The sequence below is a fragment of the Pogoniulus pusillus genome, chromosome 26 (genome assembly GCF_015220805.1).
Source record: "Pogoniulus pusillus isolate bPogPus1 chromosome 26, bPogPus1.pri, whole genome shotgun sequence".
NCBI lineage: Eukaryota > Metazoa > Chordata > Aves > Piciformes > Lybiidae > Pogoniulus > Pogoniulus pusillus.
In genome coordinates, this window is record NC_087289.1 from 13,426,664 (window position 1) to 13,453,804 (window position 27,141).

General features: G+C 46.3%; 1 long non-coding RNA gene across 4 annotated transcripts in view; it reads left to right on the plus strand.

Moving 5' to 3' along the window:
• The window catches only part of LOC135186907 (uncharacterized), a 90,306-nt gene that overhangs the window by 19,107 nt on the left and 44,058 nt on the right, over nucleotides 1-27,141 (plus strand). Inside the window, exon 4 of one of the 4 annotated variants that reach the window (XR_010307140.1) lies at nucleotides 17,879-17,962. The exons of the other annotated variants lie outside the window; for them this stretch is intronic. This is a non-coding gene — a long non-coding RNA (uncharacterized LOC135186907). Of the gene's footprint in view, nucleotides 1-17,878; nucleotides 17,963-27,141 lie in introns of those variants that run through there. 4 annotated transcript variants of the gene reach the window in all.

A 27,141-nucleotide genomic window follows, 5' to 3' on the forward strand; every position in this document is an offset into this window, starting at 1 on the left:
AGGTCTCTTCCAACCCTGATGATACTGTGGTCTGCATGGAGGCTAGGATTTTGGGAATACAAGCACTGAATTCAGCCTGCCAACCCCTGTGTAAATGAGCCCCTAAGGACTTTGCAGATCTGCAGAGTGCTTCAGCTAACACCGTGGTTTTGCTGTATTTATGCTGAAAAATACCATCCAGTTTCTACCAAATGGCAGTGGAATATCAGCAATGCTGCAGAGGTCTCTGGGTGAAAGCCTCATCTTCAGTCCCTATTGCTGTGAAGGGTTATCACGATCTGATGCTTTGGTGGTATCAGAGGCAAAAATGTACTCTACTGGATTATCAGTTACCACAGCTCAGCCCTCTCTGCTGCTGACATAAAATGGAATTATAAGCATCAAAGTGAAATGGAAAATCAAATCAAATTGCCCACTGAGTGACTCAGTTGCATTTTCTGTTTATTAGATGTGATGACATGATAAAATGCCATCATTCCTGTGCAGTTTAAAAGCAATCACTAGCAATTTATTTGATAGGTCACTCTTCAGGCTCTGTCTTTATTTCCAGTCTGCACAAGAAAGGAATAATTATCAGCCTAAATTTAGCTGTTTTGCTTGGAGTTCTGCTTTCTGGCTTATCTCTTTGTCTGCCTATGAGAGCTGGAAACACCTTCAGTGAGGTTTTAGGTAGGTGTTGAACTCTGAGTCACTGTCTAGGAGAGCATGTTGAAGCCTCTCTCCTTGTTTTGTTGGGCAAGTTACTGCTTAACAGTTGAAGGTGAGGCAGAGTTGACTTTTCCTCTGTGCTGAGCTATGACCCTTCTGGGTGCAAGCTGACAAAATCCAGCACAAGCTTCTTCTTTCCTCCTTATTGTTCTTGGGTCATGTGCATGCAAGGAGTAAAGTCAGGACAGAGCAGTCTCTGGGAAGAATAAAAAGCATAGGGTGATGCAAGCCAGGGCTCCATTTGCTGTCCTTTGGGACATGTCTACTTTAGGCCTGCTTTAAATCTCTAAGACGTCACAAATAAGTATTAGTTGTTCTTTATGGCTTGCAGTCACTGAAGGGATAGCAGCACTGGAAATAACTGTATAAAGGGATCTGGGGGTAACTTTAATAGTGAGAGGCAGTGTCCTGCCTCCCAGAAAATTCAAAAGCAGGTGTCCAGGACAGAGCATGAGAACAGGATCACCATATTTGAGCAACATCCTCTGGCCCTTTTCCCCACCTCCACATATTTTTGATACAGAAGCATCCTGAGCTGATGTGGCATTCATGGAGTCAGTAACTGCTGACTCTTTCCCGGAAGCTATCCAGTTTCTCTTTAACTCTTGCTGCCATATGGCAAGGAGGGTCACAGTTCTACTACTTCTGTACAAAAACCCAACCTTCTGTTATTTGAATTTGGTTCTTGCTAGCTTTGTATGAGTGCTCTTCATTCTTGTATTGAAAGAGATCAATAGGCCATCTCACCCCTCATAGGATCTTAGGGGCTGGAAGGGACACAGGGAGATTGACTCCAACCCCCCTGCCAGAGCAGGACAATCCTATCTAACACAGATCACAGAGGAACACATCCAGACAGGCCTTGAAAGTCTCCAGAGATGGAGCCCCCCACAACCTCTCTGGGGAGCCTGTTCCAGTGCTCTGGGACCCTTACAGTAAAGAAGTTCCCCCTTGTGTTGAGGCAGAACCTCTTGTGCTGCAACTTACACTCATTGCTCCTCCTATCCCAGGGAGCAGTGAGCTGAGCCTGTCCCCCAGCCCTCAGATGTTTATAAACATTTATTAAATCCCCTCTCAGTCTTCTCCATACTAAAAAGCCCCAGGTCCCTCAGCCTCTTCTCATCAGATAGTGCTCCAGTCCTCTAATCATCCTTGTAGCTCTCTGCTGGACCCTCTCCAGCAGATCCCTGTCCCTCCTAAACAGAGGAGCCCAAAACTGAACACAGTATTCAAGATGAGGTCCCACCAGAGCAGAGGGGGAGGAGATCCTTCCTTGATCTGCTGGACACACTCCTCCTAATACACCCCAGGATCCCATTGGCCTTCTTGGCCACAAGGGCACATTGCTGTGCCATAGTTAACTTGTTAGCCACCAGGACTCCCAGCTCCCTCTCCACAGGGCTGCTCTCCAGCAGATCACCTCCCAGCCTGTACTGGTGCAGTTTATTATTCCTCCCCAGATGCAGGACTGTGCACTTGTCCTTGTTGAACTTCATCTGGTTCTTCTGTGCCCAGCTCTGCAGTCTGTCCAGGTCTCTCTGGATGGCCACACAGCCTTCAGCTGGATCAGCCAAGCCTCCCAGCTTAGTGTCATCAGCAAACTTGCTGAGCAGACACTCTGGTCATGACCTCTGTTAGAGATGACCCCTGTTATCTCTGTACCAATCACAGTTCTGTACATCTGCATCTCATGTCTTCTGTTTGCTTTTCCAGATTTCAAAATCCTGGCCTTTCATGACAGGCATTTCCCCATGTTTTAAACAACATTTCTTCCTCTCTGAGTTTTGTCTGGCCCAGCCTTTTGAAAGGAACTGTCCACAACATCTCTCACTGCTCTCCTCACCCCTTTGCCTCCTGCCCATCGGGTTTCAGGGTTCATTTACATGGTGTTTTTCAAAGGTTTAGGATTTATGTGGGTTTGGAAAAGCACAAAGCATATACACAAACATGGCTATTCTTCCAGGTTCCTGCTCTAAAGTCTGAGGAAAGTAAAGAGTGGCAAAGCAAAAGCTGCAAGGATTGTCTTGAAAGAGAGGTGTGTGCATGTAGACTTCATTGTTGTTGTTTTGGCTTTTATCAGTCTTAGGAAAAAAAAATCAAGAATGGCTGAAATGGAAAACTGGAAGTTTCAGCCATGGTGTCTAGCAAAGTCCTGTGTAGATGAATACCAGAGGCAGTCTGTTTGCTGCTCTGAAGTGGAGCTGTATGTTGAGATGGCTGCCCAACACAGAATCACAGCATTGGAGAATGGCTTGGGTTAGAAGGGACCTTAAAGGTCATCTAGTTCCAACCCCTGCTGCCATGGGCAGGCACACCTTCCACTAGGTCAGGCTGCTCAAGGCACTGTCCAACCCGGCCTTGAGCACCTCCAGGGAGGGGCATCCATGACCTTCCTGGTCAACCACCCCTGTGCCACCACCACTGGAATGAATTTCTTCCTAATCTCCAGTCTAAATCTCCCCTCTTCCAGCTCAAAGCTATCTCCCCTCATCCTCTCACTGCAAGCCTCTGTCAAAAGTCCCCCCCAGCTTTCCTGTAGCCCCTCTTCAGATACTGGAAGGTCTCTATTAAGGCTCCCTGGAGCCTTCTCTAGGCTTAATAGCCTCAACTCTCTTAACCTGTTCCCACAGTGGAGATGCTTTAGCTCTTTAATCATCCTCATGGCCTCTGGACTCTCTCTAACAGTTTTATGTCTTTCTTGTACTGGGGACACCTGTACTGGTTGCAGTACTTCAGGTAGGGGTCTCGTAAAAGCAGAGTGGAGGGAGAGAATCACCTCCCTTGTGACTCTTCTTATGATGCAACCCAGGATACATTTGCCTTCTGGGCTGCAAGCAGGCCTCCTGCTTCATCTCTCTGATTTCTTGGCTGTTCTATTTTTTGCCTAGTGAGTGAGGAAGCTCTTGAGACACTTTCTGTGCTCTCCCTCTTTCGCCATGTTCCTGTGATGCTGTTGAAATTTGATCCAACGCATGCCCTTTTTTATGGAAGTAGTAGTTGTGTGACCTTATGCAAATCAATTCTGAACCTGACTGCTGCTTGTGCTGTTGTTGGTTTTGAAATCTGTGGTGGTGAGATGATCTACCAACTTATTTTGCCATAGTAAAATCCCTGTGGATTGAGCTTACACTGCTCAGTGAGCAGCGAACTGCTGCAGAAGAGTAAATCTTATTAGGGGATTTCTGAAGCTGCACTGAAGAGCTGACAAAAAGCTGGGTCAGTTCAACTAATCAGCTTTTTAAATGTATTAACATTTCATTCAAGAGAGATGACCTAGAATGGTCAGCTGCCTGCAGTGGCTGTAGGGATGCAAGCTGTGGAAGGCTGTTCTGCAGGACCATGGCATTGCTTCAGGCCAGCAAACTGCCTGCCTCTGTCCCTTGGTGATGGGCATAAAAGATAAACATAGTGACTGCAAAGTGCAGTTACATTCACATCTCCTGCTTTATCCTGTGATTAGATTGAACAGGCATCTCCCAAGGGATTTTATCCAGTGATCCTCCTGCTAAGGCTCTATGTGAGGAATACCTAATCCTTGGCAGATGCGTAGCTTGCTTGTCCTTATTGTAAGGTAGTTGTGGCTGAGAGCGTGCAGCAGCTATCGTATTCATGTAACTAGATTCAGCATAAGACAGCTACAAGCATTTTAATTGCTCCATTGATCAGAGCTTTGCCGTAGCAGAGACCCCAACAGAACATGTTTTGGTGCTAATTAGCTGTGTCAGAGCCAACTTACTGAAGTCAATGCAGCTGCCGTTTGGAACGCATGTGTTTGTGCAGAAGAGGGACCCAAACGATTGAGGACCTACATGTTTCTCCTAATTCTGCTGCACTAGGGCCACGAGGGTGCTCAGAGGGCTGCAGCAGCTCTGCTGTGAGCACAGACTGAAAGAGTTGGGGCTGTTCAGGCTGGAGAAGAGGAGGCTCCCAGGTGACCTTCTTGTGGCCTTCCAGGATCTGAAGGGAGCCTACAAAAAAGCTGGGGAGGGACTTTTCAGGATATCAGGGAGTGACAGGACTGGGGGGAACGGAGCAAAGCTGGAGGTGGGTAGGTTCAGGCTGGCTGTGAGGAGGAAGTTGTTGATCATGAGAGTGGTGAGAGCCTGGAATGGGTTGCCCAGGGAGGTGGTTGAAGTCCCATCCCTGGAGGTGTTTAAGGCCAGGCTGGCTGAGGCTGTGGCCAGCCTGCTCTAGGGTAGGGTGTCCCTGGGTATGGCAGGGGGGTTGAAACTAGGTGATCCTTGTGGTCCCTTCCAACCTTGACTGGTTCTATGATTCTATGACTTTCCCAGGCTGTTGCTGATGAATCTGAATGGTCCTTTATTAGATGGCAATGGCTGCACAAGTATAAACTTGTGAAAGAACCATGATTCCATGAGCCTAGAAATGGGAGTGCTAAGGGTCAATGACAAAGGGCTGCTCTTAGAACCTCCATAGGTGATGTGGAACAGTACCAGGCCAAATTTTAGGAGCAGTTCACAGGTGCTCAAAGGTGGCTGCTTGTGTTCCAAGTGGAAGTGACTCAGAGAGAGAAGGAACTGCTGCTGCTAGGGTAAAGATGTCAGACAGAAAAGTTAAATGTACTGAGGATTTGTTGGATTAGTGTTTGTGTAGCAGCAAGAAGCTACTGCAGCTTCATGTCCAGGGTTGCTGTCCTCTTGTTGTAGAGACTTTCAAGACTGGTCCTGTCCTAGGTGGTTCTGCTTAGTCAAGGCAGGTTGGACTCTGTCTGCAGAAGTGCCTCCCAACTCCTACCATTCTATGATTCTGTAATATCAAACCCAAGGGGAAGGATAAGTAAGACAAGAGATAACAAATCCTGGTCACGAACGAAGTGTGTCTGTGTGGGCTTTTTGGCTTTTCATGTCTTTGGGGTTGAGAGGAGGGGATGATGTATCAAATCTGCACAGATACAGTGCTGTTAGTCATTTATATAATTACATGGACTGATTTTGAGGCACCTGTGTCCCCTTCCACCCTTTCATTCTGTCCTACCTGCCACTCTGCCCAGGGGACAGGAGCATGAACGCAGAAAGCCGATCTAGTCAGAGGACTTTCCTGTGCCTGCTGCTTCCAGAGCCTTCTCTGGGGCTGCTCAGTGCCAAGAGATAAAGTGAAACATTAATGAGAAGAGACAAGAGGTGTTTTTCATAGAAATGGTGAAAAATAAGTTCTTTGTGAGAAGGAACCACTGGTACATAGTAAGCTGCTTATGGAAACAGTGATGCAGTGAGTTTGGTTAATAGGAGCAAGGGAGAATTTTCTACTAACATTGGTTTTGTTTTAATAAACAACTGAGACACTTCTGAAATCATGGTCCCAGAAAAAAAGCCACTCTGAGACTGATAATGTGGTAAAAAATCAGCTCCTTTTCTTGAAATACAAAGAGAGTTAGGAACTTCCCTCCCTAATGTCGGAATTTACCAGACCAGCTCAGACAGCTTGGATGTAAGATAAAACTATCTTTACAGCAAAGCTGAATTTACAAGCATTATATACACAATATATTTACAAGTCTTTGAAATTACATACAAATTAGAAATAATACAGAAATCCAAACTCCCTCTTGGACAAAGAAACTGCCCAAAGAGGGTTTAAAGCCTCCCCCACCTCTCTCCCTCTCTTTCCCAGATGGACAAGCAGCAAAGCTGACTTGTTATCCATTAGTGGGAGATATTAGAGCAGAGCAAAGGAGAAGGAAGGAGAAGAAGAACCCTAGAGCAAAGATGGACAAATTGTTTGCATTTTTACTTTTCATCCCCTTTGGCAAACCAATAAATGCTGGTGAGGGGTCTGGAGCACAGCCCTGTGAGGAAAGGCTGAGGGAGCTGGGAGTGTGCAGCCTGGAGAAGAGGAGGCTCAGAGCTGACCTCATTGCTGTCTACAACTACCTGAAGGGAGGATGTAGCCAGGTGGGGTTGGTCTCTTCTCCCAGGCAACCAGCAACAGAACAAGGGGACACAGTCATGAGTTGTGCCAGGGGAGGTCTAGGCTGGATGTTAGGAGGAAGTTGTTGCCAGAGAGAGTGATTGGCATTGGAATGGGCTGCCCAGGGAGGTGGTGGAGTCACTGTCCCTGGAGGTGTTGAAGCCAAGCCTGGCTGAGGCACTTAGTGCCATGGTCTGGTTGATTGGACAGGTCTGGTTGATAGGTTGGCCTGGATGATCTTGGAGGTCTCTTCCAACCTGGTTGATTCTATGATTATTTTGTTTTTGCAACTGATGATCTAATTTCTCTCTAACATAAACTGCCACCAAGTTCTAAATCTGCTGGATGCTTGAATGACAGCAGTTACACACTGTAGTGCCAGACGGTGCTACCTGAAGGCAGCACTGCTTGTTCAGGTTGTCTTCATTTACATCCTTCTGTTAGGGTTTAGCTCATGGGCTTTTCCCAGAGTTTCAGCTGCATGAATAGCACCTGGTTCACCTATTCCCAGGCTGTCCTGTTGGTTTTCCTGTTGAAACTCTCTCTCCTGATGCAATCTCTGACACTTGCTGTTTGTTACCTAACTCTGAGCATTGCTTGAAAATAGTGTGGCACAGTGCTGCAAGTAAGACCTCCGAGTAAATTAAATAGATGCTTATTAAGAGTTGTTTGGTTACTGCTATCACTGGTTTGCTTATAATTAAGGAGTTTGGCATTGGAAAATTAATGTAGTTATGTAGAATGTTTTTTTGATGGGGGCAGGAGGGGTGTTTGAGGGTGCAGATTTCTTTGTACAGAAGACTGTACATCAAAGTATTTGTTGAAAGCAAGAAGGGTTTGTTTGCTAACATTCTCATGACCAACAAGATAAAAATAACCAATATATGACTGCATGCAGAGTTCATTTTTGATGGCAAGCTGTTGTTTTTGGCAAGTTAAACTGCTCTGTGAACCTTCCTTTGGGTAACTGTTGGAGTTTGCTGTGTGTGATGCGAGGAGCAGTGTGAAATAACAGAGCTCTCAAAGCAGAAGGCATCTCTCCAGGTTTGGAGATGTGATCATCCAAATTAACAGGCGCACTGAATTGTACCAATACCAGTTCTGTTGGAAAGGATCTGCAATGAAGTGGCCAAATTCAGACTTCTGTATTGGCTACTTCAGGATGACAAAGCCCCACCTAAGTACAGGAAATTGTATAGACAACTCAGATTAAAAGGTGCTTTCCTTCCTATGTTCACCTGTAGAAATTTTTTATTCCCTTTGAACTTCAATATTCATGACTAGACAAAAAGCAGTGGTTTTAGTTTGTAATGAAGGCTGAGGTGCTCAATCAGTGTTCATGGCAGAAGCTGAGCTTTTCACAGAAGCAAACCAAATAGCACAAGAGTTCATAGAATCAGTCAGGGTTGGAAAGGACCACAAGGATCAGCCAGTTCCAACCCCCCTGCCATGCCCAGGGACACCCTACCCTAGAGCAGGCTGCCCAGAGCCTCATCCAGCCTGGCCTTAAACACCTCCAGGGATGGGACTTCAACCACCTCCCTGGGCAACCCATTCAAGCATCTTGCCACTCTCATGCTGAACAACTTCCTCCCCACGGCCAGCCTGAATCTCCCCACCTCCAGCTTTGCTCCATTCCCCCCAGTCCTGTCACTCCCTGAGAGCCTGAAAAGTTCCTCCCCAGCTTTTTTGTAGGCTCCCTTCAGATCCTGGAAGGCCACAAGAAGGTCACTTGGGAGCCTCCTCTTCTCCAGACTGCACAGCCCCAACTCTTTCAGTCTATCCTCACAGCAGAGCTGCTGCAGCCCTCTGAGCATCCTCCTGGCCCTACTCTGGACACACTCTGGCATCTCCACATCCCTCTTGTCATAGGAGCTCCAGAGCTGGATGCAGTACTCCAGGTTGGGGTCTCAGCAGAAGGAAGGAGAGGAGGAGAATCATCTCTCTCGACTTGCTGGCCACGTTTCTCCTGCTGCAGCCCAGGCTCTGCTTTGCTTTCTGGGCTGCAAGTGCACACTGCTGGCTCACATTGAGCTTCTCATCCAGCAGCAGTTGAAGCAGAATAGAGAATAAGCAGAACTGTCTTGGTGTTGCACACAAGTGTTTATTAAACAGCTCCATCAGTATCATGCTTCCAGCCTTGCTTCACTCTCTTGATTTAGTGGTGATTTTTAAGACCTTGAGTTTTCAGCACTTCAGCTGTTTGTGTGTTTACCTTTCACAGAAATAGAACAATCTGATTTCTCTTGAATGCCTGAGGTACGAATTCAGATGTCAAAGAAACTAAGATACTTTAGAAAAGATTTCTCATGTGTTTTCTCCAGCTGAGGCTTACCACTGGAAGTTCTGAGCTCTATTCTAGCAAGTGACAATTCAGATTCTAAACTCTAACTAATTGACCTCCTCCTCAGAATGCCCTCATACACAATATTTATTCTGCTGTTAATGTTGGTTTTACAAAGATGCAAATCCTGTCAGACTGAACTATAATCTCTTCCAGCTTGATGGGACACATGCAGAGAAATTGGAGAGTTCATGTCTCCATTGTTTGCACCATTAACTGGTCTCAGTGCTGGGTCATAGAATTATAGAATCAACCAGGTTGGAAGAGACCTCCAAGATCATCCAGTCCAACCTAGCACCCAGCCCTAGCCAATCAACCAGACCATGGCACCGAGTGCCTCATCCAGTCTTTTCTTGAAGACCTCCAGGGACAGTAACTCCACCACCTCCCTGGGCAGCCCATTCCAATGCCAATCACTCTCTCTGGCAAAAACTTCCCCCTAACATCCAGCCTCGACCTCCCCCAGCACAACTTTAGACTGTGTCCCCTTCTTCTGTTGCTGCTTGTCTGGCAGAAGAGACCAACTCCACCTGGCTACAGCCTCCCTTCAGGTAGTTGTAGACAGCAATGAGCTCTGCCCCTGAGTGTCCTCTTCTCCAGGCTGCACACCCCCAGCTCCCTCAGCCTCTCCTCATAGGGTTTGTGTTCCAGGCCCCTCACCAGCTTTGTTGCCCTTCTCTGGACATGTTCCAGTACCTCAACATCTCTCTTGAATTGAGGGGCCCAGAACTGGACACAGCACTCAAGGTGTGGCCTGACCAGTGCTGAGTACAGGGGCAGAATAACCTCCCTTGTCCTACTGGCCACACTGTTCCTGATCCAGGCCAGAATGCCATTGGCTCTCCTGCCCACCTGGGCACACTGCTGGCTCATCTTCAGCCTACTATCTATCAGTACCCCCAGGTCCCTTTCCTCCTGGCTGCTTTCCAGCCACTCTTGTCCCCAGCCTGTAGTGCTGCTTGGGGTTGTTGTGGCCAAATTGCAGAACCCTGCATTATGATACATTGATATTTGCATATGTAAATGTACAGATGGTGCATTAGTTGTTTGTTCTGTGTTCTTGGTATGACTGAAGTTTTCATTGTCTTTTTGGGTGTGTCAACTTCAGAGTAAGAAGCAGCATCTGCTGTAGCCACACGTTCCTTAGAAATAGCCAGGCAGAAAGCAGCTGCAACTCTTCTCAGAAGAAAAAGTACAGTGTCTAGTATGTTTTGCTACTTTTCTTAGAGCTAAATTAATGAAAGCCTGAGAGCTGAGGGGGTCTTGTCTGTAGCAAACTGGTTTTCCTGGCCAGTGGAGCAGGAGCAAGGTGGAAGCAGCAGCAGGCTTCTTTTGTTTGAGGATTCCTGAAGCCACCCAATGCTAGCACAAGCACATATGCTGTGATATTTCTGATGCTACTGTGCCACTCAAATTAACAAATGCTTTAAAATGGCTCTGGCAGTGTTCTGCTTTCAGCTGTCATTGCTCTGTGGTGCTTCTCAGAATGGGCAGGAGCATGGGGCCAAGTCAACCCGGTGAGGGGCCTGGAGCACAGCCCTATGAGGTGAGTCTGAGAGAGCTGGGGGTGTGCAGCCTGAAGAAGAGGAGGACCTCGCTGCTGTCTGCAACTACCTGAAGGGAGGCTGTAGCCAGGTGGGGTTGGGCTCTTCTCCCAGGCACCCAGCAACAGAAGAAGGGGACACAGTCTCAAGTTGTACAGGGGGAGGTCTAGACTGGATGTTAGGAGGAAGTTCTTCACAGAGAGAGTGATTGGCATTGGAATGGGCTGCCCAGGGAGGTGGTGGAGTTGCCATCCCTGGAGGTGTTGAAGAAAAGCCTGGATGAGGCACTTAGTGCCAAGATCTAGTTGATTAGACAGGTCTGGGTGCTAGGTTGGACTGGATGAGCTTGGAGATCTCTTCCAGCCTGGTTGATTCTATGAAAGCTCCAGCAGGGATCATGTCATCTAGAGAGTAGTGGTGAAAGGCACTATTGAGAGGCAATGTCAAATTGTTAAGTTTGGAAAAGGCATCTAAGATCATCAAGTCCAACTTTCTACCCAGCACCTCTGTGACCACTAGAACATGTCCTGAAGTGACACATCTATTCATTGTTTCACCACTGCCAGAGATGGTTGACTCCATCACATCCCTGGACAGCCTGTCTAATGTCTGACCACTTTCAGTAAAGAATTTCTTCCCACAGCTTGAGGCCATTTCCTCTTGCCAACACCAGCCTCACCATAACCTTCTTTTAGGTAGCTGTAGAGAATAAGATGGTCTTCTCTCAGCCTCCTCTTCAAGCTACACAAGGTTTCCCACCCTTAATTACCAGGGGAAATGTTTTGTGTGCTTCTTCTGTAAACAAGTGAGGGCAAACTCATGTAATGTAACATTATCAGAAAATGGGATTTTAATGCTGCCAAATGAACCTGGCTGAACATAATGAGAGAGAAGGCTTAAAATGCTTCTCATTAAAGAATTCTTCTTTGTTGTTCTCCTTTGCTGTATAAAATTCTCAGTGGGCAGTTAGGTAGTAGTAAGGAAGGAACTGTGGGGAGCTCCTGGGCAATGAATTGACTGCAGAGTCAATGAATGGGGTAAGGCACAGTCATAGAATCGTTGTGGCTGGAAAGGACCTTTAAGATCATTGAGTCCATCAACTCCACATTGTGGCACGTAGCTAGAAGACTCAGAGCTGTAAACTGCAACCTGGTGTAGAGAAGACTTGTGGACAATGGCAGGTTGTGATTTCAAGAGCTGGGAAGGTAGGTTACTCCAGGAAGTCAAAGTTTTGCTTTTTCACCTCAGAGATCCACAAATATCTCCTGGCAGGTGGCAATAATGAGCTGATTAAAAGCTAACTGTGAAAGAGAGAAAAAAAGAACTCTGGAAATGGTAATACTGAAAACCCTGAGCGTGGTCCCAAAATGTTATGGACTCTGTTCCCTTAAAGCTTGAGGGAGATTTTTGTTTCACATATTGGAGCCCTCATCAGTGAGTGTATTTCTCAGAAAGCTAGCATATAAAGGCAGAAGTCACCTGGTGAGGGTCATAAGGTCACCCCTGAGCCTCCTCTTCTGCAGGCTAACCAATGCCAGCTCCCTCAGCCTCTCCTCGTAGGGCTGTGCTCAAGGCCTCTCCCCAGCCTCGTCGCCCTTCTCTGGACACGCTCAAGCATCTCAATGTCCCTCCTAAACTGGGGGGCCCAGAACTGAACACAGTCCTCAAGGTGTGGTCTAACCAGTGCAGAGTACAGGGGTAGAATGACCTCCCTGCTCCTGCTGACCACACCATTCCTGATGCAGGCCAGGATGCCACTGGCTCTCTTGGCCACCTGGGCACACTGCTGGCTCATGTTCAGGCAGGTATCAATCAGCACCCCCAGATCCCTCTCTGTCTGGCTGCTCTCCTGAGGGGTGGTTGTGGCCAGGAGGAGGTTGCTCTCTTCTCTCAGGTGGCCAGCACCAGAACGAGAGGACACAGCCTCAGGCTGCACCAGGGGAAATTTAGGCTGGAGGTGAGGAGAAAGTTCTTCACTGAGAGAGTCATTGGACACTGGAATGGGCTGCCTGGGGAGGTGGTGGAGTCGCCGTCCCTGGGGCTGTTCAAGGCAAGATTGGACGTGGCACTTGGTGCCATGGTCTAGCCTTGAGCTCTGTGGTAAAGGGTTGGACTTGATGATCTGTGAGGTCTCTTTCAATCCTAATAATACTGTGATACTCTTTTTTTTTTTTTCTCAGACACATCAGCCACCAGCTGCAGTGATTGTGGCCAGTGTTGATGTAGAATGTTGATCATTTTAGATCTATAGAATCAATCAGGGTTGAAAGAGACCACAAAGATCATCTAGTTCTAACCTCCCTGCCAGAGGCAGGGACATCCTACCCTAGATCTGGCTGCCCACAGCCTCAGCCAGCCTGGCCTTAAGCACCTATAAAATAACATCTTCCTTTAGGATGCTGTCCTTAAATGTACTGGAATTTTATCAGGGAAATCCCAACGTTAAAGACAACCAGTTGTGATTTATTTTTAATTTAGTGGGAGCTCTGGCACAAAATGACATGGTTTTACAGCCTCAGAACTGCTCAGTAGACAACCTTTTTTTCCTTTGCCTGTTTTTTTTTCATCCAGTCTTGTTGCTGTTTCTGCAGTAGTTGAATCTGTTGTGGTTCCATTCAGAGAGTGATTCTACACTTGCCCAAAGCATGGCCTCCAGCTGGCATCTGCTTCAGTGGAAGTTAGGGATTTCAGACCTGGCTTCTTTAGTGTTTGGGCTGGAACTACTTCATGAAAAAATAGCTTACCTACTCCTTCTGCGTTCACCTCTGAGCCCAGCTCAGTCCCTTATTCCTTGTTCTGCAGGAAATAACTCTTTAATAGAGACATTTATGACTTTTCATTACTGTAAATGATAGACCTGTCTCTGCTTTCAGAGTACATTTCAGCCAAAATGTTACCAGTCAGCTGCTCTAAGAAGTACCTACTCCATAAACTCTGTCTAAAGTAACCCACAGTTTCTTTTTTTCAATGAAATCATAGAATCAACCAGCTTGGAAGAGACATCCAAGATTGTCCTGTCCAACCTAGCACCCAGCCCAGTCCAATCAACTAGATCATAGCACTAAGTGCCTCATCCAGGCTTTGCTTCAACATCTCCAGGGATGGTGACTCCACCACCTCCCTGGGCAGCCCATTCCAATGCCAATCACTCTCTCTGCCAACAACTTCCTCCTAGCATCCAGCCTAGACCTCCCCTGCCACAAGTTGAGGCTGTGTCCCCTTGATCTGTTATTAGTTGCCTGGGAGAAGAGCCCAACCCCACCTGGCTACATCATCCCTTCAGGTAGTTGCAGACAGCAATGAGGTCAGCTCTGAGCCTCCTCTTCTCCAGGCTTCACACCCCCAGCTCCCTCAGCCTCTCCTCATAGGGCTGTGCTCCAGACCCCTCACCATCTTCATTGCCCTTCTCTGGACATGTACAATACAACCCACACCTCACAAGTCACAGTAATTCCACAATTACCTGCATGTGTTTCTTTTAGTTTGTCACTTGCTGTGGGGCATCATCTCAGAGAACATTTATCACATTCGTGTATTCAGTTCAGATTGTGTATTTACTGGGTCTGCAGGATGATCTTCAACAAATAAGTGAAGCAAAGGTCAGATAGACTGGTGATTATTCATGTTCTTCAGCAGGGAAATGTGTTAGCAGAGTCCCTGTTGATGGATCAGAAGGGGAGAATGTGTCACTAATACAAGGATTGTCCAGCAAAGCCCCACAATGTTTTGTATTAGAGATTGAACAGGTATGGATGAGGCAATAGAGGCAGTGGCAAGATTTGGATGTGTGATCTGTACCATCAAGAAATAACCACAATAGGTAGCTTTATGCAGTGCATGATGGTAAGATTAAGCCCTATCTTGTTGCTTTTTTGATATGAGGATTGCATTTAGGCATGCAATAGAGAAATGAGATTAGCTGCACTAAAAAGACATTTTGGTCAGAAATGTTAGTTGAAATTTTCATGCTTTATTGCTCTACAAGATTTTCATCTATTCAAGGAGAGATACTACAAGAACAGGAGAAAAAGAGGACTGGGACAAAAAAAAATCTCTTACTATCATACTGAAGCTATGGTTTTCAGCCAGCCTGACAGGATAGGAAGGAATCTGTGTGCAGAGTTCTTTGTGGCAGTCAGGCATGCCCTAGTTTTGATTCTTTGACCACATATAATCAACTTAGTACTTCCTCAGCAAAAGACCAGTGCACGCTGAGATGCTCAGTGAAGAAACAAGCAGGCTTGCAGAGTAACTCATACATGCATATCTCCTCTTTGGAGTGATGGTGTGGTGGGAGGAAACTACAAGACTATGGTCAGTGCTTCTACTGGAGAAGAAACAGGTTTCCTAGGGAGGTTGTGGCTGCTCCCTCTTTGGAGGTGTTCAAGGCCAGCTTGCATGAGGCCTTGAGTGACCTGCTCTAGTAGGAGGTGTCCCTATCTAGGGTGGGGGGTTGGAACTGCATGATCCTTGAGGTCTCTTTCAACGTAAACCATTCTAGGTGTTAAATCCTGATAGGGAAGCTGACCTGTGCAACAAGAGGCGGAGGACCTGTGTTTTGCAATGCTTCCCTCAGTCTTTGTTTCAGTCTTTAGGAATGCAGTGCAGAGGGAGGTGACCTGTTAAGCTGCTGTCAGCTCACTAAGCTAGCTAGGAAGTGATACGTTTAGCCCATAGCTGCTGTTGAGTCGTCATCAAGAGTCATCTATCCATGGTGAAAGTTCTCCATTTTCCCCCACCACCCTGATTTAGTTGGTAAAATTGACACATTTGACTTGTGAATCCACTGCACTTACAGGAGCATCTTAGTATCTCCCCATGCCTAATAGCTTCAGGAGAATTTATGACTCTTGTTACAGCTTCAAAGAAACAAGGTGTTGCAAGTTGATTTAAATGAAAAGACAAACATACTAGAGAGCTGCCTGTGCAGAATAGGCTGTGACTTCTGTAACCCCTGCATTTGTTTTTGCATGCTGGGAATTTCACCTACTCACACTTAATTTATCAGCACACTCAGTGTACCCTTCAAAGGCTGCGGTGCTCAGGGTTTTCTTTTTGAGCATCGTTTTTCTTTCTGCTGTTATTTGGAAATTAGCCTGGATGGAATTTCTTTAAATGTCTTTCTCCCAGAACCAGATGTATCATTTTAATGGAACAAGCCCACAGGGCTTACAGAAATTGTCCATGTGCAGCAAGTAATTTTATGAGCGATGTCTTTAATATCAAATCTCTGCTCCAGTATTTTAATAGTCTCATATTTACTGCATGACACCATAACGTTTTTGACAAGACTGATTGCATCTTTGGCACTAGGACAGAAAGTGACAGGTTAATTTTCTGCAGTATTCTGGCTGTGGTTCCCAGCTGTGATGGTTTGGGTGTTCCCCGCCTCCCCTCCCACTTTAGAAGTTACCCAGACTAGACTCAGCTGGCTCTGGGAATATAAATGAAGCTATTTATTTACAGCTAGCACAATATACAAGCAGATAGTTGCAGTATATACAGTTATATACAGAAATATACAAGGTAAAAGGTGATACAGAAAACACAACTCCCCTCCCAGAAACCCGAGTCCCCAGGAGGGGCTCTCAACCACCCCTGCATCTTCCCCCTGCCCCTCTCAACTTTACCTCAGTCCTAAGGAAGAATGGAGGTTCAGCCAAGAGGTGAAGAAGCAAAGGTGAGTGGAGGGTGTGTTAGAGAGATTCAGCTCAGTCAGAAGCCCAAGGCAGAGTGAGACAAAAATGGTGAGAGTGTTATCTAATGTTTTCCTTTCTTCTTCAGCAAGACTCTGAGGGGAATAGACACCACCATTGTTTTCCTTTCTCAGCCTATGATCTGTTTCTCACCAAAACATTCTAGCTTGCTTCAAACTAGCACACTAGCTCAAGAGAGACTGTAACGTGCTCTTTAAGATCACCTTGGAACGTAAAGATTCAGTGCAATTCCTAATAAACAAGAAGGTTAAGAAAGCACACCACTTCCATGAAGGCCCCCCATTCTTTGTGGTGAGTTTCTGCAGAAGAGTGGTATGCCTTCTCAAACATTCTCCATAGAGGAGAGAGAATCCAAAAAGATACCATCCATCATAACTCACATGACAAAGCAGGAGCACAAGCCACACTGGTAAACAAAAGGTTGGTTTGATCTAATTGGTATCACCTGAAGGGTGGTTGTGGCCAGGAGGAGGTTGCTCTCTTCTCTCAGGTGGCCAGCACCAGAACAAGAGCACACAGCCTCAGGCTGTGCCAGGGGAAATTTAGGCTGGAGGTGAGGAGAAAGTTCTTCACTGAGAGAGTCATTGGACACTGGAATGGGCTGCCCGGGGAGGTGGTGGAGTCGCCGTCCCTGGGGCTGTTCAAGGCAAGGTTGGACGTGGCACTTGGTGCCATGGTCTAGCCTTGAGCTCTGTGGTAAAGGGTTGGACTTGATGATCTGTGAGGTCTCTTCCAACCCTGATGATACTGTGATACTGTGATGTGTTTCTTGAGCACCTCCACGGATGGTGACTCCCTCATCCCTGGGCAACCTATTCCCATTCTTCTCAGCAAGAGGGAAGAATTGCCCTGAGTAGCATGTGAAAACTGTCAGGAGTTACAGATGGCACTCTCAAGTCACCAAAGGAAAAATAATGTCCCATCAACTCTGATCTGTCTGGCAGAAACGAGGATGCTGCTGTCATTTTCTTGATACTGTGCTGTACTTACCCACGGCACTTGGCTAGGACTTGGCATTTAGAAAAGAGCCAAATTGATCAGAGACAGCAGAGCCACAGTCAATTTATTAGTTTAGCTTGAATTCAGAAGAAAAACTGCTGTGGAGAGTTTTGATACTCACTTCACATGATCCTGCACTTGCTGTAAACTGGAGCAGCTTTTCCTAACAGAGATGTTTCTGCTTTTTCAAATGTACCTTTCTCTGAAGTTAAAGTGTAGTGTCTCCCTGGGTGCCTTGTGAATGCCTCACTTCCACTGCTTATAAACCTGTGTATGACCACAGCATCAACCTTGTTTCATACTTGTTGTTTAAAAAACACCCCAAACAAGTGGAGCAGCCACATCAGTTTGTGTTGTGAGGCACACAGTCAACTCCCCGGATTCCAGCCTCTTAAAGGTCCATGCCATGTTCTGTACAGCAGCCATATGTCATTTCAAGCTGTGTGTTGCCATTTCAGGTGTCATTTGGTTTACAGCACATTTATTCTCATCAGACTTTTCTCTCATCTGTCATGACTCTGGAAACACTTCAAGGTGACTTGCACAGTGCCCTTAATCTTCAATAATTAAACCCAATAACAAAATCCCAACCGATTACTGAACTAGAAGTGAACATTTTGGCCTCATTTTCATTCCAGACTGTCATTGGAGAGAACTATTGAGAAGGCTTCTGAAGAAGCAGGTTACCAGTTTTGAGGAAGGAAACAAATCAGAAAGCCTAGAAGATGAGCTGTTAGTACAGGGTTGAGGGTCCACCCCTTGTTACTTGAGCCTGAATAGTCCAAACAACCTTGGTAGAATTCACCTGTTCTGTCTTCTTGTTTCTCCATGCTCTGTGCTATCTCCATATCAAGACTGGTTGATCAGATGCCACCACAGTCAGGGATTCACATGGCAGCATGATTTGCCATGGGAATGGGCTGCCCAGGGAGGTGGTGGAGTTGCCATCCCTGGAGGTGTTGAAGTAAAGCCTGGCTGAGGCACTTAGTGCCACGGTCTAGTTGATTGGCTAGGGCTGGGTGCTAGGTTGAACTGAATGGTCTTGGAGATCTCTTCCAACCTGGTTGATTCTATGATTCTGTTCTATCAATGCTGCTCTGCTGGAAGCAGTGCAAAAGGAGCTGTGTGTATACTGCACAGTTCTGCAACACCAAAGCTCTTTCTCAGTACCTGCCTGAAAGGAAGCAAAAGAGCATGGTAGTGTTCCAGGAGATGGTTTGGTATGAAACGTGTCCCTGCCATCCAGGCTTTGGTCGTGTTTGTGACCTTAGCAATTTCTGGAGTTGTCAGCACAGAAGACACATAGACCTGTTGGAGCAGATCTAGAGGACACCACAACAATAATTGAAGAGCTGGAAGCTCTTTGCTGTGAGGACAAGCTGAGGCAGTTGGGATTGTCCAGCCTGGAGAAGGCCCATGGGGGACATTCTCATGGCCTTATGGTGCTTGAAGGGGCCTATAAGGAAGATGGGAACAATCTTTTTATTAGGGCCTTTTGTGATAGGGCAAGGGGTGATGAGTTCAAACTGAAAGAGAGGAATTCAGGCTAAGAAGGGAGAAAATTTTTACGCTGAAGGTGGTGAAACATTGGCACAGATTGCAAACAATTTACATAATGTCTTAATACCTTCCTCACTCTTCATGTTTTTCAGTTTGTAAAGTACTCAATTCCTAGAGCTAAATAGTAGTATATTTGGGTAGGCTTGGCCATAAAAGAGATGGGACCTTGGAGTCTCACTAGACTCTGAGAAGTGATATGTATATTAAAGGGAATATTTTGAGACAGAAGTCTCAAACCTTTGCTTAGCTTCATTAAAACATCTATATGCTACTAAAATAAGTGACCAGACTGCTGGAATAACCTCTGGTTATTTACATTTTTTTCCCCCATATGAAGTCAAATCTCTCCAGACAAAAGCTGGGATCTTCATTTAAAACCATGTGGCAAAGCAGGGAAAACCCAAGTAGAAGTTTACTATAGTTTTTCAGGAAAACATCTCAATCATGAGAGAGAAGGGATAGGGAGGAATATCTGCTGAGACTTAAAGATGTTATGTGAGGAAGAACCAAAGGCAAACAATTCAGTTTGTTTACAGTGTGTGGACACAATGAGCTCCTGCATCAGTAGATGATGGAGGAGGTAGCAGAGTGCAACAATTGCCTGTGCTGCCTGCTGCTGCTCTGGTTCGTGTCTGGTCAGAAAGAATGAGTCCTTTGGAGCTATGCACAGCAGACACTAGTATTCTGGAGTGTTCCACTAAAGAGGCTTTACACTGGGTTTTGTAACCTGAAGGGTGAATCTACATGAAAATTGGTGCTGTTCAGGTAGAGGAGAAATGCTGGTTATGAAGTACAGATTATTTTTCACGTGAAAATAAAGCAGTCAGTGGACAACAGTTATCAGTAAAGGCTTGGCAGGACACAGGTTCGTCTGCAAAGGCTCCCTAGCATGTGAAAGTTACGTTTCAGCTTAGTGATAGTGACATAACTGCAGTGCTCCATTATTCTTCAGAGCTGGTGAGTTAACAGGGTGGATGCCATCAGCGTTCATTGGTGTAGTCTAAGTTGTGAGCTCCATCTTTTGGCAAATTTGCCAGTTCTGTTTAGTGTATTGGGGCATGCAACAGATTATTTTCATCTTAAGAATGGATTGCCTGAAAGGTTGTGGTGATGCCTGTAGGGCTCCACTGCAAGCAAGAAACATTCCTTTCCCAAGATACATTGCTACTATTATCTTCCTTTTCCTTAGAAAGGAGTTGTTATTTCCAGAATGTAATGGCAGTTACTGAGAGAGTCAGTGGATGCTGGAATGGGCTGCCCAGGGAGGTGGTGGAGTCGCCGTCCCTGGAGCTGTTCAAGGCAGGACTGGATGTGGCACTTGGTGCCATGGTCTAGCCTTGAGCTCTGTGGTAAAGGGTTGGACTTGATGATCTATGAGGTCTCTTCCAACCTTGATGGTACTGTGAAATTGAAGAGAACTGCAGGAGCAGTTTTACTGTGTCAGGCTAGAAGCCTGTTCAGTCTTCTTTTGTCTTCAACTAGGAAAGCAGTGAAAGGATGTAAAAGCGGGACAAGTGCAGGGGGCAATGGACACAAACTAGAACATCAGAGGTGTGATGGTTTGGGTGTTCCCTCTCCCCCTCCCCCCCACTTTGGAAGTTCACCCAGATTAGACTCAGCAGCTCTGGAAATGGAATGAAGCTTTGTATTTACATCTTAGCACAGTGTACAAGCAGATATTGACAATATCTACAACTATAGACAGAAATAGACAAGTTAAAAGGTAATACAGAAACACAACAGCCCTTCCAGAAACCTAAGTCCCCAGGAGGGGCTTCCCAACCACCCTTCCCCCTTCCTCCCACCCCTCTACCTTACCCAAGATCTTGCCTTGTATTCAAGGTAAGTTTGGAGGGTCAGCCAGGGGGGTTAGGAAGCAGATGGATTAGTCACACAGACGGCAGGTTAGGTTAGAAAGAGAGGTGCAGCCCACAAAGCCCAGGGAGTGACTGTGTCATCTATGTTTATGTTCTTGTACATCTCAGCAAGCCTATGAGCGAAGCAGATATCAGCATTGTTTCCTTTTCACAGCCTGTAATCTAATTCTTCTCACCAAAACATTCTAACTAGGCTCAAACTAGCACAGGAGGTTTGACTTCAACTTTAAGTGAAACTTCTTAACTTTAAGGGTGCTAAAGCACTGAACCACGCTGCCTAGAGTTTGTGGAGGCTCTTGGTGGTCTCTTCCAACCTGGTTGATTCTATGACTTTAAAAACCTGTCTGGATACCTTCCTGTACAACCTGCTCTGGGTGACCCTGTTTTAGCAGGCAATTGGACTCAGTGGTCTCCAGAGCTGCCTTCCAACCTCTACCATGCTATGATCCTGCCAAGTGCGGGTCATCTGCTCTCTTAGTCTAGGGAGATCTGCGATCAGAGCTCTGCCAAAGCTGAAGATGCCTTAATTGTGTTAAAGTCCATAAACAGACCTATTGTCCGTAAAATTGTTTAATGCCTTTTTGGATTTGCTTATGTTTCTGATCACCCCAGTGTCTTGTGGCAAAATAATCAATGAAGTGTGTTAAAAAAAATATTTCTTTTTGCTGTGCATTTAAGAGCAGCACTAAATAATGTGACTTGAGGTAATTGGTGCTCAGAGAAGCAGTCAATAATCACTTCCTATTCATCTTCTCCCTATGGATAGAGATTGATGAAATGAGTCTGTTCCATCTTCAGTGCCAGGTTTCAGCTCTAAAGAGTCCTTCTCTAGCCTCTCTATTTAGAAAACCAACTTGTACTGCTGATCATCCTTTGCTGCCCTTTTCTGCTACATGTGTTACGAGGTGAGGTTACCAAAACCTCACTCAGGATTCAAAATGTGGGCACCTAAAGGATTTGTACAAGAACACTATGATGTTTTGTGCTCTGTTCTCTGTTCCCAGCCTAGCTATTTCAAGCATATTATTTACATTTAGACCACTGGGCATTGAAATGATATTTTTATCAAAGTAGCTGTTATTTTTGATCATGATCAGAGCATCCAGATTACGTTTTGGGTAGGAACAGATAATTCAGAGCACATAATTTTGTACTTATTTTTCCTCCATACATAGTTCTTAATTTATGGACAATGAACTTGCCCTTTAGTTTGCTGCAGTGAATTTAATTTGCAGCAGAAGAGGTTCTGCCTCAACACAAGGGGAAACTTGTTTACTGTAAGGGTCACAGAGCACTGGAACAGGCTCCCCAGGGAGGTTGTGGGGTCTCCTCCTCTGGGGACTGTAAAGGCCTGGCTGGATGTGTTCCTCTGTGATCTGTGTTAGATAGGATTGTCCTGCTCCAGCAGGGGGGTTGGACTCAATGGGTCCCTTCCAACCCCTAATATCCTATGATCCTTTAATTATTCATTCAGCATTGTCAGGCCTTTCTGGAATGCTTCTGGGTTTGTAATAATCTTTATTACCTTGAATAATTTAGCATCAGCAAGAGAATTGCTAATTTTTATCATTTGTCTCCTCTCCTTTAGCAAGTCATTAGTTTGCAAGGGAATGTTCATTCTTATCCAGTGATAGCTTCTTTTCCTTAAAAGGTCACTGAGGAACTTTATTTCCTAGAATCAGCCAGGTTGGAAGAGACCTCCAAGATCATCCAGTCCAACCTAGCACCCAGCCCCATCCAATCAACCAGACCATGGCACTAAGTGCCTTATCCAGTCTCGTCTTCAACACCTCCAGGGATGGTGACTCCACCACCTCCCTGGGCAGCCCATTCCAATGCCAATCACTCTCTCTGTGAAGAACTTCCTCCTAACATCCAGGCTAGACCTCCCCCAGCACAACTTGAGACTGTGTCCCCTGTAATTGATTTCTCTCACAAGATCTAGGACCCTCCATGGCTGGACTGCACTAGCTCATCTGCTGCTTCAGAAATGTAATACATTTGAGGTTTGATTTTTATCCTGAATGAAAGCTCTAAATTGAAGTTTAGAATGCTGCTCCATTCTACCCTTGAATAATCAAGTGACCTTGTTGTGGCCTTCCAGTATCTGAAGGGGACCTGCAAAAAAAATGGGGAGGGACTTTTTAGGCTCTCAGGGAGTGACAGTGGGGGGAATGGAGCAAAGCTGGAGATGGGGAGATTCAGACTGGACGTGAGGAGGAAGTTGTTCAGCATGAGAGTGGTGAGAGGCTGGAATGGGTTGCCCAGGGAGGTAGTTGAGGCCCCATGGCTGGAGGTGTTTAAGGCCAGGCTGGATGAGGCTGTGAGCAGCCTGCTCTAGGGTAGGGTGTCCCTGCCCATGGCAGGGGGGTTGGAACTGGCTGATCCTTGTGGTCCCTTCCAACCCTGACTGATTCTATGATTCTAATTATCTGTAAGAAGGAATTAACAGTAGTACCCAGATGGCGTGGCCACTGAATTGATCTAAAATGCCACCTAAACTGTAAATGCAATGTACTTTCAACCTGCCAGTTTTCATTTGCTCAGTGCTGGAAGTTAAAAAATAGCCATCACTCCAGCTTCTGGAATGTATGAAAAAAAAATCACCTGCCCACCCACACTTTTTCACAGACCTTAACTAATTGAACTCCTTTGCTTGACAACATCTCCTGCTGCTCAGTGTGGGCTGAACATTTACATCAGCTAATAGCCTGGAAGAAGTTCCATTTGAAGGGGAGGCTTTGGCATAGGTCTGTCATTTCCACACTTCATTAACTCACCTTCCAGGGAAGAAACACTCTTTGTCTCTTGCAACAAGAGCCTCGTTTCATCCAGCCCCTGATGAAGATTCACAGTCCAGTCACCAAAATGCAATTAGAGGAGGAAAAAAACTCTAAGCATGTATCACTTCAATAAGCTGTTCATTTCTAGCAGGTTCAGGGAGAATGGATTGCTCATAAAAGTAATCTCTGCAGACAGAAATTCAACAAGTTAGCTTGGCCAGTACTGAGAGCTGGGAACTTCTTAAGTCAATATGAAACATTTATGTGCAGTGTGTACTTAATATTGACTGCATAAATAATTCAGCTGAGAAAGATGACAGAGATGCTTAGAGGAGTAGATGTGACAAGGCTGATTGTGCTCATGGAAGCGTATGCACACACAGCTTCAAGTTCTTGTGCTCAGAATGGGTATCCTAATGCCACCATTAGCACATAGGGTGTCCAGGGAAGTGCAACGAAGCTGGTGAAGGGTCTAGAGAACAGGTCTTGTGATGAGTGGCTGTGGGAACTGGGATTATTTAGTCTGGAGAGAAGGGGGCTGAGAGGAAACCTCTCTCCAACTCCCTGAAAGGAGGTTGGAGTGAGGTGGGGCCAGCCTCTTTTCCCTGGTGTCAGGGGATAGAATGGCCTGAAATTGTGCCAGGGGAGATTTAGGTTGGGTATTAGGAAAAATGTCTCCACAGAAAGAGCAGTCAGGCATTGGAGCAGGCTACTCAGGGGAGGTGGTGGAGTTACCATCTCTGGAGGTGTTGAAGAAGAGACTGGATGAGGCACTTAGGGTCCCCCACAGCAAACTGCTGGCTAAGCTGTCAGCCCATGGCTTGGATGGCAACACTCTGTGCTGGGTTAGGAACTACCTGGAGGGCTGGACCCAGAGAGTGGTGGTGAATGGTGCCACATCCAGCTGGTGGCTGTCACTAGTGGTGTCCCTCAGGGATCTGTGCTGGGCCCCATCCTCTTTAACATCTTCATAGATGATCTGGATGAGGGCATGGAGTCAGTCATCAGCAAGTTTGCAGATGACACCAAGCTGGGGGCAGATGTGACTGAGTTGGAAGGCAGAAGGGCTCTGCAGCAGGACCTTGACCGCCTGGACAGATGGGCAAAGTCCAATGGGATGGAGTTCAATAGCTCCAAGTGCAGGGTGCTGCACTTTGGCCACAACAACCCCATGCAGAGATACAGGCTGGGGTCAGAGTGGCTGGAGAGCAGCCAGACAGAGAGGGATCTGGGGGTGCTGATTGATACCCACCTGAACATGAGCCAGCAGTGTGCCCAGGTGGCCAAGAGAGCCAGTGGCATCCTGGCCTGCATCAGGAATGGTGTGGTCAGCAGGAGCAGGGAGGTCATTCTGCCCCTGTACTCTGCACTGGTTAGACCACACCTTGAGTGCTGTGTTCAGTTCTGAGCCCCCCAGTTTAGGAAGGACATTGAGATGCTTGAGCGTGTCCAGAGAAGGGCGACGAGGCTGGGGAGAGGCCTTGAGCACAGCCCTACGAGGAGAGGCTGAGGGAGCTGGGATTGGTTAGCCTGGAGAAGAGGAGGCTCAGGGCAGACCTTATTGCTGTCTACAACTACCTGAAGGGTGGTTGTGGCCAGGAGGAGGTTGCTCTCTTCTCTCAGGTGGCCAGCACCAGAACAAGAGGACATAGCCTCAGGCTGCGCCAGGGGAGATTTAGGCTGGAGGTGAGGAGAAAGTTCTTCCCTGAGAGAGTCATTGGACACTGGAATGGGCTGCCCGGGGAGGTGGTGGAGTCACCGTCCCTGGAGCTGTTCAAGGCAGGATTGGACGTGGCACTTGGTGCCATGGTCTGGCCTTGAGCTCTGTGGTAAAGGGTTGGACTTGATGATCTGTGAGGTCTCTTCCAACCCTGATGATACTGTGATAAAGCAATGTGGACTTGGTGGGCACAGCGGTGTTAGGTTGCTGATTGGACTTCATGCCTGCAGGGGTCTTTTTCAACCGAAATCATTCTGTGATTCTAAGTTACTGAGGTGGCAGAACAGCAACCTTAGCTTTTCTTTGCTAGTGAGGTTGGGCTAGTAGTGACACCATTAACATAACCACCAGGTCCCCTGTGGCTGTTAGTGAGATGTATTGTGTACCAGAGAGATTTGATTGCCAGGCTGATTACTGTGAAGTGCCTCTGTGTGTGTATGCACAAAGACCAACTGCTAATACCTCATGGCCAGACCAGTCATGGGCTGCTTGGCTTCTGATTCTAACTGAGTGGAACAAAAACTGCTTGCAATGAAAGTCCATCTTCAAGCTTTCTTTGTGAGAGAAAAATGACACTTTGCCATGCTTTGTGCTGTCATATACAAACATTAGTCTGGGTTTGTGTGGGGTTTTCTTTACTGCAAAGTGGAAAGATGATGGATTGAACCTTTAGGATCACTCTTATCACACACAGAGAATGGACTGGATAGGGCTGGGTGCTAGGTTGGACTAGATGATCTTGGAGGTCTCTTCCAACCTGGCTGATTCTATGACTAGGTTGGAAGGGACCCTCAAAGGTCATCTTGTCTGTCCCCCCTGCAGTAAGCAGGGACATGAACTCAATCAGGTTGATCATGACCCCATCAAGTTTGAACCTCCAAGGCTGGGACCTCAACTGCATCTCTAGCCTCTTCCAGTATTTCATCACTCATTGTAAAGAGCTTCCTTCTAATGTCCAACTTTAATCCACCCATACTCCAATTTGAAACCACTGCCTCTCATCCTATTACTACAAGCCCTTCTAAACAGTCCTTTCCCAGCCAATGAAATGTGGAGGGGAGAAAATATGCACTGTCTGCTCTGTGTCCTCACCTGCAGCAAGGCTGTAAGATGGAGTTTCTTGCCAATCCATTTTTCATTCTGACTGAGCAAGGCTGACCCCCACCTCACAAAGGGTAAAGGGAAATGTGCACAGTAAATGAACCCTGGGAATGAATTGTGATGCCAACACAGTTAATTTTCCTGTCATGTTGTATTGCCTCAACTGTAAACAGCAGCATGAGCAGCTGGTAAATTACTCATTTTTCTTGCAAGAAAGAGAGGTGGAGTTAATAACCTTCCTGGCTTGACTTAGGTTTTGATCCTTCTTCATTGTTCTTAGGTGTGGGTCCTCTTCAGGTTGGGCATATTGAAGCATGACTATTCTAATGTTGAGTGGCACAGTTCTCGCTACTTGTGAGCACTTAGGGTATGAAATATAGCAGTTCCTACTTTCCACCTTCCTGAAATCAGTTTAACTCCTTATTTTACCTCCTGGAAAGTAAAGAAGAAAGGCTGCAGACTTAAATCTTACTGCCAGACTGGATGAATTTGTCTCTGAAAGCAACATTAGGAGACAGCTGCTTATGCCTATGTAAAAATTGCAGGAGAGAGAAAAGGTATTGGTTCTTTATTCACTCTTACCACTGTAACTTTCCCTGTCAATTTATACTGGTGTTATCACCAGCCTGTCCTTGAAATTTGTGATGTGTGAAATTTCATTGCGTTGGAGGAGACCCTCTGCTGTGAGCAAGGACATCAACTAGATCAGGCTGCCCAGGACCACCTCAAGTCTGACTTTGAATTTTTATGGAGACAGAGCCTCAACCACATCTCTGGGCTACCTGTTCCAGTATTTCACTACTCATGTTGCAATTAACTTCCTCCTAATGTCCAACCTAAATTTACCCTGCTCCAGTTTG